The sequence below is a fragment of the Taurulus bubalis genome (assembly GCF_910589615.1).
Source record: "Taurulus bubalis genome assembly, chromosome: 1".
Lineage (NCBI taxonomy): Eukaryota > Metazoa > Chordata > Actinopteri > Perciformes > Cottidae > Taurulus > Taurulus bubalis.
Window position 1 is genome coordinate 27834509 of NC_136589.1, and position 7439 is coordinate 27841947.

The window sequence follows — 7439 nt, forward strand, 5'->3', positions numbered from 1 at the left end:
TGTTTGTGTTGTTTGTGACTCCCAATCCAGGGTGAAGTCACTATTGTGAAAGGTGGCATGTGAAAGATGGATTCCTGTAAGCTAACCACACAATGACAATAGCTCAAATACCTCGTATTCATTCTGGTCACTGCATGTAGCGGCTTGTGAGGCCGCCGTGTGTCTGTGTGCTCTTGAATGCATCAGGATCTACTTAATAACAGCTGTACAGGTGGAACCACAGAGCAATACGTGGGCCTCATGCCAAAGGCCCCATCTCTAATAAGGCACCTTTTACAAAAGGGTTTATAAGTAACTATTAGCTTCCTTAGAACTTTTTATAATGTACTACTTTATGTTTCTAGAAAGGAGATACATACAAAATAGACCATAATCCTTTTTATCAACATTTACAGCTGCAGACTTGATGCTTAATATTTTGTCTTTATTAATGAACATTGTTTTCTACCGACTTTGTGGCTTATTAGAAAGTGAGAAACCCATTCATTAATGGATCACAAACATTTATAAATGCACTGTTGAGTTTAAAAAACAAAAACGATAATGCAGTTCTGGCAAGCATAATTTGGTTCTTATCTATAAAGCATTGGTAAATCATTTGTTTATCATTAATTAAAACCACTTACCAGCCCCTTTGAAAGACAGCGGTATAGTTGTTTAATAATCATTGTCACAACAAACACAATGAATCAGCTCGTTGAACTGGCTTTACTTACTACAAACATAGTATAGAGGCTACAAGTACTGCATACAAGGGTATTTATGGAAGCTAATATTGGCAGGCATAATAATTTCAGACAATAGATTTAATAAAAAAGAATTGACCTGCTGAGATGTGTCACATTTTCCTCAGACAGTGACTCACTGCCATTAATCACTTAATCTATATAAGTTCTTATTGTCTCACCCTTTCTCTGACTCTGTCAAGACCAGTGTGGTGAGATTTACGGGAGCATTAGATAAGAGTGTGTTGGCATTCTGCAGACACTAGATCAGATAAGGCCTTTCAGTTTGAATAAACTCGTTTTTAAAGCACACAATCATGGAAGCCATGACAAGTGAAAACTTTCAAAGTACAGTATGAACCATGTTGTAAATAAATAATGACATCATTCTCTGAGCAGCACCCTGTCCATGAAAGCTCCATATTTATTTTCACATTGGAACTGATCAAAACATTTCAGATCCGAGTGTCGATTTGGGTGCAGTAAACTATCGCTGCAGCTTTGACTCCGGCCTTCAGGTAACACTTGTCGATGTGTTGGAATGAGGAACTCTGTGAAGTCAGACGCGTAGTCAGACGTCAAATGAGTTGCACACAGTGCTCAGTTCATGCATATGAACATCTAAGAATCACAAACTGATGCCAACAGAATAACTTGCATGCACAGATTGATGAATACAAAACAATGCAGACACACACACAGTAGACAACTCACTTACAGTGTAATGTATGTAGTGCACAATATGTTGGAGCCTGCAGTTGTTGATTATTCCCAATTTTGTTCAACAGGACTTTGATTCCTGGAAGGTGATTGGGCCCAGCCGTAGCTCATGAACGACACACAGACACACACCTATGATTTCTAATATGTTCCCTCTGCCTCTAGTTGTTTGTGAAGGGAAATTGTTTTCCAGTCATTTGGAAGGAATACATTCTTAGTTGATTGCATGTGTAAAGAACAAAGCTGTGGCCAAACACTGAACAGTGTACGTATGTTGAATTTTGTTCATACTATTCTAGGTTGACCAGTTAATTAAAGAGTTTGTGGTGAGACTGTGATGCACTCTACGTGAAGAGACAGTGAAGATGAGCCATCAAAACACTAAGTGTTGTAAATAGAGCAATACTTCTACTCTAGGTGGTTTCTTACAAGCTGTATCGTGTTTTTCTTTACATTAAGCAAACTGTGTACATTTATAGCATGTCAAATCAGTAAAAAATGATGTATATTCATTACCCTATTGAACATTATTTGTGTACAAATATATTTGTCCTGTGCTGGTAATCCTCATACATAAATTGATGTACTATTCAGTTACAAAACAATAATGTTTATTTTAATCTTTTTAGAAGTAACCTTTTTTAGCAGATAATTGCCTTACACAGTAGGGAGATTTTGAGAAAAATATCCAAATCCTGCTTAGCATTTCAGTGATGTAAACTGTTGCAGCAGATTCCACAAAATGTCTAAAAATAACCCTGTGAAAATGTCAACCTGAACAGGATTTAGTTTGCATAACTCCCACCCGAGGCGTGTGTGTCTCTCTCTACGCGAACACAAAGCATGTGCGTGCGAGGCAGCAGATCATTTGAGATGTTCAAATGTTTTGCAAAGAATTATGTTGCTGAGAGCGTCGAGATCACCGAGTGGCTTCAGAGTCTGGGACGTATTCAAAGGTTCAAAATAGAAACAGAATTTCATGTTGATTCCAGGCATTCCTTCATGCTATTTATGGCAGCTGTGTGTTTATTATCATTATACAATACATCCCACCTCAAAATGTTTCATCAGCCACTAATTATAGTAGTTTGACAGCTCTGTTTGGAAACCATGTTCTCAGCATTTGACTAGAGCATTATGGTTTTGCACAAACATGTGCGTGTTCTGAGTCATCATCAGTGTGTTCCTTCATGTGTACTTGGCTCCACATGTTTCTTCATGTATGTCTGGTCCCTCCCTCTAAATGCACACTTTCACCTGTAAGTACCTATTGTATGAAAGACTCTGTCTGTGACTTTTTTTTACAAGTTTAGTTTTTTTTCTTTACCCTTTGTTATGCTTAAATATAGGTGATGTGTGAGACACACATTTAAAGATGACAGTTAACAAAGTTCAAGTTCTCTCATGTCTTTTGATAGAAGAATTGGCAATAAATAAAGGAATGAAAGCAGGCCCCTGCCTGTTGCTAGTTTGGGAAGTTTCTATTTTGGTCTCGTCACTTCGTTAAAACTATGAGCCGCAAAGCAAATGGGGAGAAAGGGTGTATTGAAAAAGCAGTTAACAGATCAAACAAGATATGTTATGTATAGGTGGAGATGGATAAACATTTGCTTTTTCCTGCGTTCCTGTCTTCTAAGCATGTTGGGATCACTACAGAAACCAGAATTATACTGTCAAAGACTCATAATAAGAAATATGTTTTCTCATATTTTCTATAGTTAGTAGTGCAAGTAACTCTCATTTATTAAATAATATGCATTTCTTTCATTCAGTTTCATGCAGAATATATTTTCCTGGTCTATCACTATAATTTTTAAAATCTTGTCTTACTTGGTCAACTTTTTTTTTTGAATCTCCAGCCTATATTTTCATATTTCAATGATACATCTGTCACGGGATTCTGCCCCCTTCATCAGTCACTGCCTCCTCGTCAGCCCTCATTCCATGCACCTGGCCCATCCCCGTCTCACCTGTAGCACATTCCCTCATTTGTCTTCACTACTTAGGTCCCCTCACTTGTCCCCTACCAGATTGTCTTGTGTTTTGGAACCAAGCGCTCCAGTGTTGTTGTGTGAAGTAAAGGATTCTGAGTTTGCTACCTCTGTCTCGTGAGTCGTGCTTCTGGGTCCTAGTCCTTCTAACCGTTAAAACATCTTTTCATATGATGTAGTATTGCAATCAGGCACGTTACCCAGTTTGTTTTTCATTCTTAATTACACTGCTTTGTAGTTTCATTTATGTCATGCTATATTTTTGTGAAATAATACCATCAGTCAAAAGCAGGGACAAACTGATATTGATAGTAAACATTTTACTAACTAGACAGGTACACTTGAATATAAATAAAAATAAAAACTCACTGATGCAGTTCCTATTTTGTTTACATATTTGCATCAAAAGGCCAATTCAGTTAAAACCGTTACAGGCACTCTAGCGCAAGGATCGAGAGGCCAGGTAGCTGTTAGGTAATGATTTGGCGTCGTTCATGCAGATGCAAGCCATCTGTGTGAATACACCGCTTTACCCCTTTTTTATGACAAAACAAGGGGGAATGGGGATAAGCACTGCCAAAGAGGGATGTGGTTTATCTAGCAAATGGGGAAACAGTTTCCACACTGAATGGGCATATAAAACGTCATAACAGTGTGTGTGATGAGAGAACGCATTCAGAAAAGGGGTCGATCCTCTCTTTTTATTCTCTCAGGAGTTCTGGGTACTGGGCCGTGTTGAGGCCTAGCGTGTAATTGGACAGAGTACCGGTAAGCTGTTGCTGACAAGCAGCAGGGCTACAGAACTGTTAACGTCATCACACTATATGACAGAGAGAAATGCCGGAAAATTATTTGTATCTGGATGCAGGGCAGGTAATCGCGTGACTTAGGTCAAAACTGAAATGAGTCGCAAGAATTTGACAGAAATGCTTCCTGACTTTTTCCTATTTGTTTTAGTTTAAAACGGCACTGAATCCCAACCATATACTTTACAATCAACAATTTTGCAGTGTCAGGAACATTTAGCTGTTTTAACCTTGTGAAATAAAGTAAAAGGAATTATAAATGCTATCCACAGGTATTGTTGAGCAGCTGTAGCACATTTATTCATGACCCATCATGTCATAGTTTAGAGAGAAGGTTATGATGATGATTATGTATGTGTGTGTATGTATATATATATATATATATATATATATATATATATATATATAGAGAGCGAGAGAGATATGTTTGCACCCCTCTCAACAACTGCACGATTCTTTAATGCAATCACAGGTTCATCATTACCTGCAAATAACCCTTGTCTGTCTTCAGAGTGGATATATTTTTCTCTCTGCGTATCTCTTTGCGTACCCAAAGCTCCAGAACACTGTGCCACATAAAAAAAGAAAGAAAACTATTCAAAGCTGTAAACAAACAAAGGCATGTTCTCTCTTTTCTTCTTGTGTATAATTTATGTTGTCACGGCAATGGTCAAATTCAATCCCATGAAATAAAGAGGTTGAAAAAGGAAGCTGAAGCCATATGCGACCTCAGCCATCAAAGCACAACTGCAAGGCGAGCTTAAGTTGAGAATGAAATGATCACGGTAAGAGGGTGGAACTTTAACACCGAGTGAGTGCCTTGTGTTAACTGAAAGGGGATATTAAATATTTATAAATATGTTTATCCAAATTAAATTGCATTTCTTTGACATTAGCTTTCTCCACACCCTGTGTTAATAAAGACATGAAAGGATATTATTGCTCATCTGTTTGTTCTCCTTGTTTGCATGTTTCTGGTCAGATGGGGATGCTGCCATGTCAGCAGTTCCTGGGAACCAGGATGAAGTTGAACCGTTGTTAAACTTTTTAAACAGCTGAACAATTTGCTCTAAATCCCCTCTCTGATCAGGGTGCCTTATATCCAACTACCCAGAGGAAAACATTTAACAAATGTAAAGCAGACAGTTTAAACATTGTGACATGTTATCAAGGCTCTCTGCCAAAGGAGCAAAAGAAAGTCTGGTTTTACAAGTGGACTGTATGTATTACAGTAGATTTAATTCTGCTTTTGAGTGTGTTTCTGTTGCTTGTTACAAACAAGTCTATATTCCAACACGACTATTCACTAGAAATCTACTGCCTTTATCTGCAAGGACAGCAGTTGCGTGAGGCCATGCTCTGCTGACCCGTGGCTAAACATTTAAGGCAGCTTTCGTAATCAACATGTGGGATCTTGATGGGAGTTCTTATACCATCAACATTTTAATCACACTGTGTTTGAAGTCTCTGTTTTTCATGTTTTACACACTGACCACTTTAGCGGTCTCGGTGAAACATAATCTCAAGGTTATAGTGACACAAAACCTGGATTGTAATATTTTAAAATCATGATACTAAACAGAATTGCCTGAATTTTGACATGCCCTGCCACATCATTTAATGTACATATAAACCAAAAGGTCCTGACACTTTGTGTGTATTAACTAAAATGACCATTTACACCTGTTAAATACAGAATCTAAAAGCGTTTGGCCGGGCCAGCCCCAACTGTGCTCAACTTGTTTGCCTGCCTTCAGGCCTCCAGGCCTCATTCGTGCAGGTACAGTAAAAAAAAATCTGTGTGATGGGATCCCCTTCAGGTGAAATATGCTGAGATAATATCACTGTAACTACGTCTACAGGACCTGTTTGGGTTATTTTCAAATGAGAGAAAAGAAGACAGGGCGAAAAAAAATGCTCTCAGCGATGACAACAAAGGGCCCTGCGTGCAAATGAAAGGAGGAACTCACTTTAGGTGAGTGCCTGTAAAATGTTGGCTTTGCACGAAACCAACACAGGTTTACCTGCACACACCTTATTTACACCTACTCAGATAGAAGTCAATCAGAGGGCAAAAACTACCATGTCAAGAAGATTGAATGTGCTGAGGTACAGTGATCATAATCTTTATCTCCCCATTTACTTTTGTGTTTGGTTGCCACATTATATATTTGTTGCTTTTGTAACCAGGGCTGTCTTTCCTAATTTGATTTCCTTGTATCTATAAAACCCCACAAGGCCAGGTAGATGTTAATACGGACCAGTAACTCCACTCCAGAATGTGCTAGTTGTTGTTTGCAACAGCACGTCTTTGTCTGTTCATCACAGCAGGATTTTGTAATCCATGTTCCACAACGACAAAAGTACATTTTGGATGTAAATGAATGAGGTTATTTAGATCTTTTGGGCTTAAAGCGAAATAAAAGCAAAGTCTGTTCCTCGTGTAGCCCTCGTCGGATTCCATAAACAGATCTCCCTGGTGGTCTGAGTGTGTGTGTGTGTGTGTGTGTGTGTGTGTGTGTGTGTGTGTGTGTGTGTGTGTGTGTATGTGTGTATTTGTTCCTGCATGTGTCTGTTTCCTTCCGAGTGGTGGTTGTACCATGTGTGTGTTTTAGATGCAAAAAAGAGAGAAAACCAGCGCTCGCGTGGAGGACAGCCAAACTCTTATGGACGGCGGTGCACTCAGCAGAGCCAAATGTAATCTGACACCTGAGTTTAATTATATTTATTTCTCAGCCACACGCTTCCAGAACTGTTCTGGATCTGTTCTTTCAGCTGGACCTCAGCTCAGCAGAATGCTTCAAGCCTGGTGTGAGTTTACTTGCTATGTCTGTGAATGGGGAATGTTTACAGTATGTGTGATGAGTGTGCGTATGAAGTAGTGTGTGGGCGCGCATTGCCATGTGTACCGACTGTCTCTATAAGAGTGCAATTGCACAAATGCTGACAACAGTAATGTCTCTTTTACGACAATTTGGATGCACACAAACCCTCGAGAAGGTGAATGCTCCGGCTCCTATACCTGTAGAGCTGCATCAGGTATTCACTCTGTTCGGCATTGGCTCAAGACCAGGCCCAGTCTCACAGACTCAAGCAGCAACATCAGCCATTATTTTCTGGTTAGCGAGGCTCTTCATGGCAATGTTGATCAGTCGGACGGTCTCTCCATCACTATGGTCTATTTCAACAACTACTGA